This window comes from Pseudorca crassidens, chromosome 4 (assembly GCF_039906515.1).
Source record: "Pseudorca crassidens isolate mPseCra1 chromosome 4, mPseCra1.hap1, whole genome shotgun sequence".
In the NCBI taxonomy this organism is placed as follows: domain Eukaryota; kingdom Metazoa; phylum Chordata; class Mammalia; order Artiodactyla; family Delphinidae; genus Pseudorca; species Pseudorca crassidens.
Genome location: NC_090299.1, coordinates 94,838,703 through 94,853,895, shown reverse-complemented (window position 1 = coordinate 94,853,895; position 15,193 = coordinate 94,838,703).

Below are 15,193 nucleotides of genomic sequence, written 5' to 3'. Positions count from 1 at the left end.
TTGAGACCCTGTTCTGTTTTGTAATTCAGTTCCTGTGTAGCCAAGTTTACATTCCATGTGGTAGAGATATCTTATGATGTTTCTTTTTCTGTGTGACTTATTTCACTTAGAATCATCGTACCTGAATCCACTCATTATGCTGCTATGGGCCTGATGACATAGATTTCATTGCTGAGTGATATTGCATTGTACGTAAGTACCACAACTTCTTTATCCATTTTTCACTTTCTGTGATTTTGAACTTGTACTGTAAACGAGGTTCTTTTAAACAGAGCCTTCCCAAACTTTGGGGTGGCTGTGTCTTTTTGATTTTAATTTCCCTAAGCTATAGGACCATAAGTGGAAGTGCCCTAGGCTCTGTTGCTTTGTTTTTTAGATGTTTCAGGAAACACCATACACTTCTCCAGAGTGGCTGTTGGCAATTTACATCCCGCCCATGAGCATAACAAGGCTCCCATTTCTCCATGGCCTGTCCTGCCTTTCTGGATTTTACACTTTTTTCAGATGGCCCTTTTGACCGGGGAGCAGTGAGACTTCATTGTAGTGCAGATTTCCTTTGCAAGCTTGCTTGGTTGGCCACAAAGGGCGTATGCGTTTTTTCCTGAATATATTCAGGAAAAAACGCATACGCCCTTTTTGGACAAGTGCATCATTGTGGACGTTCTGCCTCTTTTCCGATGCTTTACATGCAATTCCAGTCTACCTCCTGAAATCGGTTTCCTGCAATTCTGCCCCGCTTTCAAGTCCTCTTGGCAGCCTTACTTCAATATATTTTTGGACGATAGCTATCATTTATAACTCTGCAGGTATGTGAATGACAGTGTCCCTGAGCTCCTTTCTTCAACTCGCTTTCTTGTGAGCTGGCCACAACACCGCAGGATTGCTTCAGGCCCTAGTGTGGTTCCGGCATGGCACGCTGAGCCTTTGTTTAATTACTCTTCCTGGTGGGAAATGAGAGTTAAATTTGCCCATCCAGACACCTCCAGCTAGTCTCTCATTGGTTCTCTCTATTCCTGTTCATTTTCCTCAGAAATTGCAAACTGGGCCAAACAGGAGGTTAAAGGCACTGACTCTCCAATTGGGGAGAGTGTTAGTAAAGCGTCTGGAATGTTGCACCCGAGTACCAGGGGACGAAAACTGAGACACATTTGAACACGTTTCCCGATCACACGGTGGATCATACTCTGGGTTCCACATGCATGTTTTAGCTGAAGGAAGAATCCCTTAAACCTGGAGAGTTGAGACCCCTGCAATGGGTACCATGCAATATGACTTCAAAGGGTCTGCATTTGCTCACCGAACCTCACCAATCCTATCACTGCTGCATTTATGCCACTGTACACATGCTTGATTCTCTTTCTGAGACATATAAATCCATAGGTTTTAAGATTCTTACTAGTCAGGTATATTCTTAGGCGTTTAATATGGGGTGTAGAGTCCACTTCGTTGAGCAAGGAGTAGCTCTTGTCTATTACATATTTGGCTTATGGAACGGTATCTGTGCTAATTTCAATCTCTGGTTTTATGCAGCACCCCAACTCACCTTTCCCCTTAAGCAAGCATAAGTCGGTTTTCTACATTTGAGACCCTGTTCTGTTTTGTAATTCAGTTCCTGTGTAGCCAAGTTTACATTCCATGTGGTAGAGATATCTTATGATGTTTCTTTTTCTGTGTGACTTATTTCACTTAGAATCATCGTACCTGAATCCACTCATTATGCTGCTATGGGCCTGATGACATAGATTTCATTGCTGAGTGATATTGCATTGTACGTAAGTACCACAACTTCTTTATCCATTTTTCACTTTCTGTGATTTTGAACTTGTACTGTAAACGAGGTTCTTGTAAACAGAGCCTTCCCAAACTTTGGGGTGGCTGTGTCTTTGATTTTAATTTCCCTAAGCTATAGGACCATAAGTGGAAGTGCCCTAGGCTCTGTTGCTTTGTTTTTTAGATGTTTCAGGAAACACCATACACTTCTCCAGAGTGGCTGTTGGCAATTTACATCCCGCCCATCAGCATAACAAGGCTCCCAGTTCTCCATGGCCTGTCCTGCCTTTCTGGATTTTACACTTTTTTCAGATGGCCCTTTTGACCGGGGGGCAGTGAGACTTCATTGTAGTGCAGATTTCCTTTGCAAGCTTGCTTGGTTTGCCAAAAAGGGCGTATGCGTTTATTCCTGAATATATTCAGGAAAAAACGCATACGCCCTTTTTGGCCAAGTGCATCATTGTGGACGTTCTGCCTCTTTTCCTTTGCTTTACATGCAATTCCAGTCTACCTCCTGAAATCGGTTTCCTGCAATTCTGCCCAGCGTTCAAGTCCTCTTGGCAGCCTTACTTCAATATATTTTTGGACGATAGCTGTCATTTATAACTCTGCAGGTTTGTGAATGACAGTGCCCCTGAGCTCCTTTCTTCAACTCGCTTTCTTGTGAGCTGGCCGCAACACCGCAGCATTGCTTCAGGCCCTAGTGTGGTTCCGGCATGACATGCTGAGCCTTTGGTTAATTCCTCTTCCTGGTGGGAAATGAGAGTTAAATTTGCCCGTCCAGACACCTCCAGCTAGTCTGTCATTGGTTCTCCCTATTCCTGTTCATTTTCCGCAGAAATTGCAAACTGGGCCAAACAAGAGGTTAAAGGCACTGACTCTCCAAGTGGGGAGAGTGTTAGTAAAGCGTCTGGAATGTTGCACCCGAGTACCGGGGGATGAAAACTGACACAATTAAACACATTTCCCGATCACACGGTGGATCATACTCTGGGTTCCACATGCATGTTTTAGCTGAAGGAAGAATCCCTTAAACCTGGAGAGTTGAGACCCATGGAATGGGTACCATGCAATATGACTTCAAAGGGTCTGCATTTGCTCACCGAACCTCACCAATTCTATCACTGCTGCGTTTATGACACTGTACACACGCTTGATTCTCTTTCGGAGACATATAAATCCATAGGTTTTAAGATTCTTTCTAGTCAGGTATATTCTTAAGCGTTTAATATGGGGTGTAGAGTCCACTTCGTTGAGCAAGGAGTAGCTCTTGTCTATTACATATTTGGCTTATGGAACGGTATCTGTGCTAATTTCAATCTCTGGTTTTATGCAGCACCCCAACTCACCTTTCCCCTTAAGCAAGCATAAGTCGGTTTTCTACATTTGAGACCCTGTTCTGTTTTGTAATTCAGTTCCTGTGTAGCCAAGTTTACATTCCATGTGGTAGAGATATCTTATGATGTTTCTTTTTCTGTGTGACTTATTTCACTTAGAATCATCGTACCTGAATCCACTCATTATGCTGCTATGGGCCTGATGACATAGATTTCATTGCTGAGTGATATTGCATTGTACGTAAGTACCACAACTTCTTTATCCATTTTTCACTTTCTGTGATTTTGAACTTATACTGTAAACGAGGTTCTTGTAAACAGAGCCTTCCCAAATTTTGGGGTGGCTGTGTCTTTTTGATTTTAATTTCCCTAAGCTATAGGACCATAAGTGGAAGTGCCCTAAGCTCTGTTGCTTTGTTTTTCAGATGTTTCAGGAAACACCATACACTTCTCCAGAGTGGCTGTTGGCAATTTACATCCCGCCCATCAGCATAACAAGGCTCCCAGTTCTCCATGGCCTGTCCTGCCTTTCTGGATTTTACACTTTTTTCAGATGGCCCTTTTGACCGGGGAGCAGTGAGACTTCATTGTAGTGCAGATTTCCTTTGCAAGCTTGCTTGGTTGGCCAAAAAGGGCGTATGCGTTTTTTCCTGAATATATTCAGGAAAAAACGCATACGCCCTTTTTGGCCAAGTGCATCATTGTGGACGTTCTGCCTCTTTTCCTTTGCTTTACATGCAATTCCAGTCTACCTCCTGAAATCGGTTTCCTGCAATTCTGCCCAGCGTTCAAGTCCTCTTGGCAGCCTTACTTCAATATATTTTTGGACGATAGCTGTCATTTATAACTCTGCAGGTTTGTGAATGACAGTGCCCCTGATCTCCTTTCTTCAACTCGCTTTCTTGTGAGCTGGCCGCAACACCGCAGCATTGCTTCAGTCCCTAGTGTGGTTCCGGCATGACATGCTGAGCCTTTGGTTAATTCCTCTTCCTGGTGGGAAATGAGAGTTAAATTTGCCCGTCCAGACACCTCCAGCTAGTCTCTCATTGGTTCTCCCTATTCCTGTTCATTTTCCGCAGAAATTGCAAACTGGGCCAAACAAGAGGTTAAAGGCACTGACTCTCCAAGTGGGGAGAGTGTTAGTAAAGCGTCTGGAATGTTGCACCCGAGTACCAGGGGATGAAAACTGACACAATTAAACACGTTTCCCGATCACACGGTGGATCATCCTCTGGGTTCCACATGCATGTTTTAGCTGAAGGAAGAATCCCTTAAACCTGGAGAGTTGAGACCCATGGAATGGGTACCATGCAATATGACTTCAAAGGTTCTGCATTTGCTCACCAAACCTCACCAATCCTATCACTGCTGCGTTTATGACACTGTACACACGCTTGATTCTCTTTTGGAGACATATAAATCCATAGGTTTTAAGATTCTTTCTAGTCAGGTATATTCTTACGCGTTTAATATGGGGTGTAGAGTCCACTTCGTTGAGCAAGGAGTAGCTCTTGTCTATTAAATATTTGGCTTATGGAACGGTATCTGTTCTAATTTCAATCTCTGGTTTTATGCAGCACCCCAACTCACCTTTCGCCTTAAGCAAGCATAAGTTGGTTTTCTACATTTGAGACCCTGTTCTGTTTTGTAATTCAGTTCCTGTGTAGCCAAGTTTACATTCCTTGTAGTAGTGATATCTTATGATGTTTGTTTTTCTGTGTGACTTATTTCACTTAGAATCATCGTACCTGAATCCACTCATTATGCTGCTACGGGCCTGATGACATAGATTTCATTGCTGAGTGATATTGCATTGTACGTAAGTACCACAACTTCTTTATCCATTTTTCGCTTTCTGTGATATTGAACTTGGACCATAAATGAGGTTCTTGTAAACAGAGCTGTCCCTAACTTTGGGGTGGCTGAGTCTTTTTGATTTTAATTTCCCTAAGCTATAGGACCATAAGTGGAAGTGCCCTAGGCTCTGTTGCTTTGTTTTTTAGATGTTTCAGGAAACACCATACACTTCTCCAGAGTGGCTGTTGGCAATTTACATCCCGCCCATCAGCATAACAAGGCTCCCAGTTCTCCATGGCCTGTCCTGCCTTTCTGGATTTTACACATTTTCAGATGGCCCTTTTGACCGGGGAGCAGTGAGACTTCATTGTAGTGCAGATTTCCTTTGCAAGCTTGCTTGGTTGGCCAAAAAGGGCGTATGCGTTTTTTCCTGAATATATTCAGGAAAAAACGCATACGCCCTTTTTGGACAAGTGCATCATTGTGGACGTTCTGCCTCTTTTCCGATGCTTTACATGCAATTCCAGTCTACCTCCTGAAATCGGTTTCCTGCAATTCTGCCCAGCGTTCAAGTCCTCTTGGCAGCCTTACTTCAATATATTTTTGGACGATAGCTGTCATTTATAACTCTGCAGGTTTGTGAATGACAGTGCCCCTGATCTCCTTTCTTCAACTCGCTTTCTTGTGAGCTGGCCGCAACACCGCAGCATTGCTTCAGTCCCTAGTGTGGTTCCGGCATGACATGCTGAGCCTTTGGTTAATTCCTCTTCCTGGTGGGAAATGAGAGTTAAATTTGCCCGTCCAGACACCTCCAGCTAGTCTCTCATTGGTTCTCCCTATTCCTGTTCATTTTCCGCAGAAATTGCAAACTGGGCCAAACAAGAGGTTAAAGGCACTGACTCTCCAAGTGGGGAGAGTGTTAGTAAAGCGTCTGGAATGTTGCACCCGAGTACCAGGGGATGAAAACTGACACAATTAAACACGTTTCCCGATCACACGGTGGATCATCCTCTGGGTTCCACATGCATGTTTTAGCTGAAGGAAGAATCCCTTAAACCTGGAGAGTTGAGACCCATGGAATGGGTACCATGCAATATGATTTCAAAGGGTCTGCATTTGCTCACCGAACCTCACCAATCCTATCACTGCTGCGTTTATGACACTGTACACACGCTTGTTTCTCTTTCGGAGACATATAAATCCATAGGTTTTAAGATTCTTTCTAGTCAGGTATATTCTTACGCATTTAATATGGGGTGTAGAGTCCACTTCGTTGAGCAAGGAGTAGCTCTTGTCTATTAAATATTTGGCGTATTAAATGGTATCTGTTCTAATTTCAATCTCTGGTTTTATGCAGCACCCCAACTCACCTTTCGCCTTAAGCAAGCATAAGTTGGTTTTCTACATTTGAGACCCTGTTCTGTTTTGTAAATCAGTTCCTGTGTAACCAAGTTTACATTCCTTGTAGTAGTGATATCTTATGATGTTTGTTTTTCTGTGTGACTTATTTCACTTAGAATCATCGTACCTGAATCCACTCATTATGCTGCTATGGGCCTGATGACATAGATTTCATTGCTGAGTGATATTGCATTGTACGTAAGTACCACAACTTCTTTATCCATTTTTCGCTTTCTGTGATATTGAACTTGGACCATAAATGAGGTTCTTGTAAAGAGAGCTGTCCCTAACTTTGGGGTGGCTGAGTCTTTTTGATTTTAATTTCCCTAAGCTATAGGACCATAAGTGGAAGTGCCCTAGGCTCTGTTGCTTTGTTTTTTAGATGTTTCAGGAAACACCATACACTTCTCCAGAGTGGCTGTTGGCAATTTACATCCCGCCCATCAGCATAACAAGGCTCTCAGTTCTCCATGGCCTGTCCTGCCTTTCTGGATTTTACACTTTTTTCAGATGGCCCTTTTGACCGGGGAGCAGTGAGACTTCATTGTAGTGCAGATTTCCTTTGCAAGCTTGCTTGGTTGGCCAAAAAGGGCGTATGCGTTTTTTCCTGAATATATTCAGGAAAAAACGCATACGCCCTTTTTGGCCAAGTGCATCATTGTGGACGTTCTGCCTCTTTTCCTATGCTTTACATGCAATTCCAGTCTACCTCCTGAAATCGGTTTCCTGCAATTCTGCCCCGCTTTCAAGTCCTCTTGGCAGCCTTACTTCAATATATTTTTGGACGATAGCTATCATTTATAACTCTGCAGGTATGTGAATGACAGTGCCCCTGAGCTCCTTTCTTCAACTCGCTTTCTTGTGAGCTGGCCGCAACACCGCAGGATTGCTTCAGGCCCTAGTGTGGTTCCGGCATGGCACGCTGAGCCTTTGTTTAATTCCTCTTCCTGGTGGGAAATGAGAGTTAAATTTGCCCGTCCAGACACCTCCAGCTAGTCTCTCATTGGTTCTCCCTATTCCTGTTCATTTTCCGCAGAAATTGCAAACTGGGCCAAACAGGAGGTTAAAGGCACTGACTCTCCAAGTGGGGAGAGTGTTAGTAAAGCGTCTGGAATGTTGCACTCGAGTACCAGGGGACGAAAACTGAGACACATTTGAACACGTTTCCCGATCACATGGTGGATCATACTCTGGGTTCCACATGCATGTTTTAGCTGAAGGAAGAATCCCTTAAACCTGGAGAGTTGAGACCCCTGCAATGGGTACCATGCAATATGACTTCAAAGGGTCTGCATTTGCTCACCGAACCTCACCAATCCTATCACTGCTGCATTTATGCCACTGTACACACGCTTGATTCTCTTTCTGAGACATATAAATCCATAGGTTTTAAGATTCTTACTAGTCAGGTATATTCTTAGGCGTTTAATATGGGGTGTAGAGTCCACTTCGTTGAGCAAGGAGTAGCTATTGTCTATTACATATTTGGCTTATGGAACGGTATCTGTGCTAATTTCAATCTCTGGTTTTATGCAGCACCCCAACTCACCTTTCCCCTTAAGCAAGCATAAGTCGGTTTTCTACATTTGAGACCCTGTTCTGTTTTGTAATTCAGTTCCTGTGTAGCCAAGTTTACATTCCATGTGGTAGAGATATCTTATGATGTTTCTTTCTCTGTGTGACTTATTTCACTTACAATCATCGTACCTGAATCCACTCATTATGCTGCTACGGGCCTGATGACACAGATTTCATTGCTGAGTGATATTGCATTGTACGTAAGTACCACAACTTCTTTATCCATTTTGCGCTTTCTGTGATATTGAACTTGTACCGTAAACGAGGTTCTTGTAAACAGAGCTGTCCCAAAGATTGGGGTGGTTGTGTCTTTTTGATTTTAATTTCCCTAAGCTATAGGACCATAATTGGAAGTGCCCTAGGCTCTGTTGCTTTGTTTTTTAGATGTTTCAGGAAACACCATACACTTCTCCAGAGTGACTGTTGGCAATTTACATCCCGCCCATCAGCATAACAATGCTCCCAGTTCTCCATGGCCTGTCCTGCCTTTCTGGATTTTACACTTTTTTCAGATGGCCCTTTTGACCGGGGGGCAGTGAGACTTCATTGTAGTGCAGATTTCCTTTGCAAGCTTGCTTGGTTGGCCAAAAAGGGCGTATGCGTTTATTCCTGAATATATTCAGGAAAAAACGCATACGCCCTTTTTGGCCAAGTGCATCATTGTGGACGTTCTGCCTCTTTTCCTATGCTTTACATGCAATTCCAGTCTACCTCCTGAAATCGGTTTCCTGCAATTCTGCCCCGCATTCAAGTCCTCTTGGCAGCCTTACTTCAATATCTTTTTGGACGATAGCTGTCATTTATAACTCTGCAGGTATGTGAATGACAGTGCCCCTGAGCTCCTTTCTTCAACTCGCTTTCTTGTGAGCTGGCCGCAACACCGCAGCATTGCTTCAGGCCCTAGTGTGGTTCCGGCATGGCACACTGAGCCTTTGTTTAATTCCTCTTCCTGGTGGGAAATGAGAGTTAAATTTGCCCGTCCAGACACCTCCAGCTAGTCTCTCATTGGTTCTCCCTATTCCTGTTCATTTTCCGCAGAAATTGCAAACTGGGCCAAACAGGAGGTTAAAGGCACTGACTCTCCAAGTGGGGAGAGTGTTAGTAAAGCGTCTGGAATGTTGCACCCGAGTACCAGGGGACGAAAACTGAGACACATTTGAACACGTTTCCCGATCACATGGTGGATCATACTCTGGGTTCCACATGCATGTTTTAGCTGAAGGAAGAATCCCTTAAACCTGGAGAGTTGAGACCCATGGAATGGGTACCATGCAATATGACTTCAAAGGGTCTGCATTTGCTCACCGAACCTCACCAATCCTATCACTGCTGCGTTTATGACACTGTACACACGCTTGATTCTCTTTCGGAGACATATAAATCCATAGGTTTTAAGATTCGTTCTAGTCAGGTATATTCTTACGCGTTTAATATGGGGTGTAGAGTCCACTTCGTTGAGCAAGGAGTAGCTCTTGTCTATTAAATATTTGGCTTATGGAATGGTATCTGTTCTAATATCAATCTCTGGTTTTATGCAGCACCCCAACTCACCTTTCGCCTTAAGCAAGCATAAGTTGGTTTTCTACATTTGAGACCCTGTTCTGTTTTGTAATTCAGTTCCTGTGTAGCCAAGTTTACATTCCATGTGGTAGAGATATCTTATGATGTTTGTTTTTCTGTGTGACTTATTTCACTTAGAATCATCGTACCTGAATCCACTCATTATGCTGCTATGGGCCTGATGACATAGATTTCATTGCTGAGTGATATTGCATTGTACGTAAGTACCACAACTTCTTTATCCATTTTTCGCTTTCTGTGATATTGAACTTGGACCATAAATGAGGTTCTTGTAAACAGAGCTGTCCCTAACTTTGGGGTGGCTGAGTCTTTTTGATTTTAATTTCCCTAAGCTATAGGACCATAAGTGGAAGTGCCCTATGCTCTGTTGCTTTGTTTTTTAGATGTTTCAGGAAACACCATACACTTCTCCAGAGTGGCTGTTGGCAATTTACATCCCGCCCATCAGCATAACAAGGCTCCCAGTTCTCCATGGCCTGTCCTGCCTTTCTGGATTTTACACTTTTTTCAGATGGCCCTTTTGACCGGGGAGCAGTGAGACTTCATTGTAGTGCAGATTTCCTTTGCAAGCTTGCTTGGTTGGCCAAAAAGGGCGTATGCGTTTTTTCCCGAATATATTCAGGAAAAAACGCATACGCCCTTTTTGGCCAAGTGCATCATTGTGGACGTTCTGCCTCTTTTCCTATGCTTTACATGCAATTCCAGTCTACCTCCTGAAATCGGTTTCCTGCAATTCTGCCCCGCTTTCAAGTCCTCTTGGCAGCCTTACTTCAATATATTTTTGGACGATAGCTATCATTTATAACTCTGCAGGTATGTGAATGACAGTGCCCCTGAGCTCCTTTCTTCAACTCGCTTTCTTGTGAGCTGGCCGCAGCACCGCAGGATTGCTTCAGGCCCTAGTGTGGTTCCGGCATGGCACGCTGAGCCTTTGTTTAATTCCTCTTCCTGGTGGGAAATGAGAGTTAAATTTGCCCGTCCAGACACCTCCAGCTAGTCTCTCATTGGTTCTCCCTATTCCTGTTCATTTTCCGCAGAAATTGCAAACTGGGCCAAACAGGAGGTTAAAGGCACTGACTCTCCAAGTGGGGAGAGTGTTAGTAAAGCGTCTGGAATGTTGCACCCGAGTACCAGGGGACGAAAACTGAGACACATTTGAACACGTTTCCCGATCACATGGTGGATCATACTCTGGGTTCCACATGCATGTTTTAGCTGAAGGAAGAATCCCTTAAACCTGGAGAGTTGAGACCCCTGCAATGGGTACCATGCAATATGACTTCAAAGGGTCTGCATTTGCTCACCGAACCTCACCAATCCTATCACTGCTGCATTTATGCCACTGTACACACGCTTGATTCTCTTTCTGAGACATATAAATCCATAGGTTTTAAGATTCTTACTAGTCAGGTATATTCTTAGGCGTTTAATATGGGGTGTTGAGTCCACTTCGTTGAGCAAGGAGTAGCTCTTGTCTATTACATATTTGGCTTATGGAACCGTATCTGTGCTAATTTCAATCTCTGGTTTTATGCAGCACCCCAACTCACCTTTCCCCTTAAGCAAGCATAAGTCGGTTTTCTACATTTGAGACCCTGTTCTGTTTTGTAATTCAGTTCCTGTGTAGCCAAGTTTACATTCCATGTGGTAGAGATATCTTATGATGTTTGTTTTTCTGTGTGACTTATTTCACTTAGAATCATCGTACCTGAATCCACTCATTATGCTGCTATGGGCCTGATGACATAGATTTCATTGCTGAGTGATATTGCATTGTACGTAAGTACCACAACTTCTTTATCCATTTTTCACTTTCTGTGATTTTGAACTTATACTGTAAACAAGGTTCTTGTAAACAGAGCCTTCCCAAACTTTGGGGTGGCTGTGTCTTTTTGATTTTAATTTCCCTAAGCTATAGGACCATAAGTGGAAGTGCCCTAGGCTCTGTTGCTTTGTTTTGTAGATGTTTCAGGAAACACCATACACTTCTCCAGAGTGGCTGTTGGCAATTTACATCCCGCCCATCAGCATAACAAGGCTCCCAGTTCTCCATGGCCTGTCCTGCCTTTCTGGATTTTACACTTTTTTCAGATGGCCCTTTTGACCGGGGGGCAGTGAGACTTCATTGTAGTGCAGATTTCCTTTGCAAGCTTGCTTGGTTGGCCAAAAAGGGCGTATGCGTTTTTTCCTGTATATATTCAGGAAAAAACGCATACGCCCTTTTTTGCCAAGTGCATCATTGTGGACGTTCTGCCTCTTTTCCTTTGCTTTACATGCAATTCCAGTCTACCTCCTGAAATCGGTTTCCTGCAATTCTGCCCAGCGTTCAAGTCCTCTTGGCAGCCTTACTTCAATATATTTTTGGACGATAGCTGTCATTTATAACTCTGCAGGTTTGTGAATGACAGTGCCCCTGAGCTCCTTTCTTCAACTCGCTTTCTTGTGAGCTGGCCGCAACACCGCAGCATTGCTTCAGGCCCTAGTGTGGTTCCGGCATGACATGCTGAGCCTTTTGTTAATTCCTCTTCCTGGTGGGAAATGAGAGTTAAATTTGCCCGTCCAGACACCTCCAGCTAGTCTCTCATTGGTTCTCCCTATTCCTGTTCATTTTCCGCAGAAATTGCAAACTGGGCCAAACAAGAGGTTAAAGGCACTGACTCTCCAAGTGGGGAGAGTGTTAGTTAAGCGTCTGGAATGTTGCACCTGAGTACCGGGGGATGAAAACTGACACAATTAATCACATTTCCCGATCACACGGTGGATCATACTCTGGGTTCCACATGCATGTTTTAGCTGAAGGAAGAATCCCTTAAACCTGGAGAGTTGAGACCCATGGAATGGGTACCATGCAATATGATTTCAAAGGGTCTGCATTTGCTCACCGAACCTCACCAATCCTATCACTGCTGCGTTTATGACACTGTACACACGCTTGTTTCTCTTTCGGAGACATATAAATCCATAGGTTTTAAGATTCTTTCTAGTCAGGTATATTCTTACGCGTTTAATATGGGGTGTAGAGTCCACTTCGTTGAGCAAGGAGTAGCTCTTGTCTATTAAATATTTGGCGTATTAAATGGTATCTGTTCTAATTTCAATCTCTGGTTTTATGCAGCACCCCAACTCACCTTTCGCCTTAAGCAAGCATAAGTTGGTTTTCTACATTTGAGACCCTGTTCTGTTTTGTAAATCAGTTCCTGTGTAACCAAGTTTACATTCCTTGTAGTAGTGATATCTTATGATGTTTGTTTTTCTGTGTGACTTATTTCACTTAGAATCATCGTACCTGAATCCACTCATTATGCTGCTATGGGCCTGATGACATAGATTTCATTGCTGAGTGATATTGCATTGTACGTAAGTACCACAACTTCTTTATCCATTTTTCGCTTTCTGTGATATTGAACTTGGACCATAAATGAGGTTCTTGTAAAGAGAGCTGTCCCTAACTTTGGGGTGGCTGAGTCTTTTTGATTTTAATTTCCCTAAGCTATAGGACCATAAGTGGAAGTGCCCTAGGCTCTGTTGCTTTGTTTTTTAGATGTTTCAGGAAACACCATACACTTCTCCAGAGTGGCTGTTGGCAATTTACATCCCGCCCATCAGCATAACAAGGCTCTCAGTTCTCCATGGCCTGTCCTGCCTTTCTGGATTTTACACTTTTTTCAGATGGCCCTTTTGACCGGGGAGCAGTGAGACTTCATTGTAGTGCAGATTTCCTTTGCAAGCTTGCTTGGTTGGCCAAAAAGGGCGTATGCGTTTTTTCCTGAATATATTCAGGAAAAAACGCATACGCCCTTTTTGGCCAAGTGCATCATTGTGGACGTTCTGCCTCTTTTCCTATGCTTTACATGCAATTCCAGTCTACCTCCTGAAATCGGTTTCCTGCAATTCTGCCCCGCTTTCAAGTCCTCTTGGCAGCCTTACTTCAATATATTTTTGGACGATAGCTATCATTTATAACTCTGCAGGTATGTGAATGACAGTGCCCCTGAGCTCCTTTCTTCAACTCGCTTTCTTGTGAGCTGGCCGCAACACCGCAGGATTGCTTCAGGCCCTAGTGTGGTTCCGGCATGGCACGCTGAGCCTTTGTTTAATTCCTCTTCCTGGTGGGAAATGAGAGTTAAATTTGCCCGTCCAGACACCTCCAGCTAGTCTCTCATTGGTTCTCCCTATTCCTGTTCATTTTCCGCAGAAATTGCAAACTGGGCCAAACAGGAGGTTAAAGGCACTGACTCTCCAAGTGGGGAGAGTGTTAGTAAAGCGTCTGGAATGTTGCACTCGAGTACCAGGGGACGAAAACTGAGACACATTTGAACACGTTTCCCGATCACATGGTGGATCATACTCTGGGTTCCACATGCATGTTTTAGCTGAAGGAAGAATCCCTTAAACCTGGAGAGTTGAGACCCCTGCAATGGGTACCATGCAATATGACTTCAAAGGGTCTGCATTTGCTCACCGAACCTCACCAATCCTATCACTGCTGCATTTATGCCACTGTACACACGCTTGATTCTCTTTCTGAGACATATAAATCCATAGGTTTTAAGATTCTTACTAGTCAGGTATATTCTTAGGCGTTTAATATGGGGTGTAGAGTCCACTTCGTTGAGCAAGGAGTAGCTATTGTCTATTACATATTTGGCTTATGGAACGGTATCTGTGCTAATTTCAATCTCTGGTTTTATGCAGCACCCCAACTCACCTTTCCCCTTAAGCAAGCATAAGTCGGTTTTCTACATTTGAGACCCTGTTCTGTTTTGTAATTCAGTTCCTGTGTAGCCAAGTTTACATTCCATGTGGTAGAGATATCTTATGATGTTTCTTTCTCTGTGTGACTTATTTCACTTACAATCATCGTACCTGAATCCACTCATTATGCTGCTACGGGCCTGATGACACAGATTTCATTGCTGAGTGATATTGCATTGTACGTAAGTACCACAACTTCTTTATCCATTTTGCGCTTTCTGTGATATTGAACTTGTACCGTAAACGAGGTTCTTGTAAACAGAGCTGTCCCAAAGATTGGGGTGGTTGTGTCTTTTTGATTTTAATTTCCCTAAGCTATAGGACCATAATTGGAAGTGCCCTAGGCTCTGTTGCTTTGTTTTTTAGATGTTTCAGGAAACACCATACACTTCTCCAGAGTGACTGTTGGCAATTTACATCCCGCCCATCAGCATAACAATGCTCCCAGTTCTCCATGGCCTGTCCTGCCTTTCTGGATTTTACACTTTTTTCAGATGGCCCTTTTGACCGGGGGGCAGTGAGACTTCATTGTAGTGCAGATTTCCTTTGCAAGCTTGCTTGGTTGGCCAAAAAGGGCGTATGCGTTTATTCCTGAATATATTCAGGAAAAAACGCATACGCCCTTTTTGGCCAAGTGCATCATTGTGGACGTTCTGCCTCTTTTCCTATGCTTTACATGCAATTCCAGTCTACCTCCTGAAATCGGTTTCCTGCAATTCTGCCCCGCATTCAAGTCCTCTTGGCAGCCTTACTTCAATATCTTTTTGGACGATAGCTGTCATTTATAACTCTGCAGGTATGTGAATGACAGTGCCCCTGAGCTCCTTTCTTCAACTCGCTTTCTTGTGAGCTGGCCGCAACACCGCAGCATTGCTTCAGGCCCTAGTGTGGTTCCGGCATGGCACACTGAGCCTTTGTTTAATTCCTCTTCCTGGTGGGAAATGAGAGTTAAATTTGCCCGTCCAGACACCTCC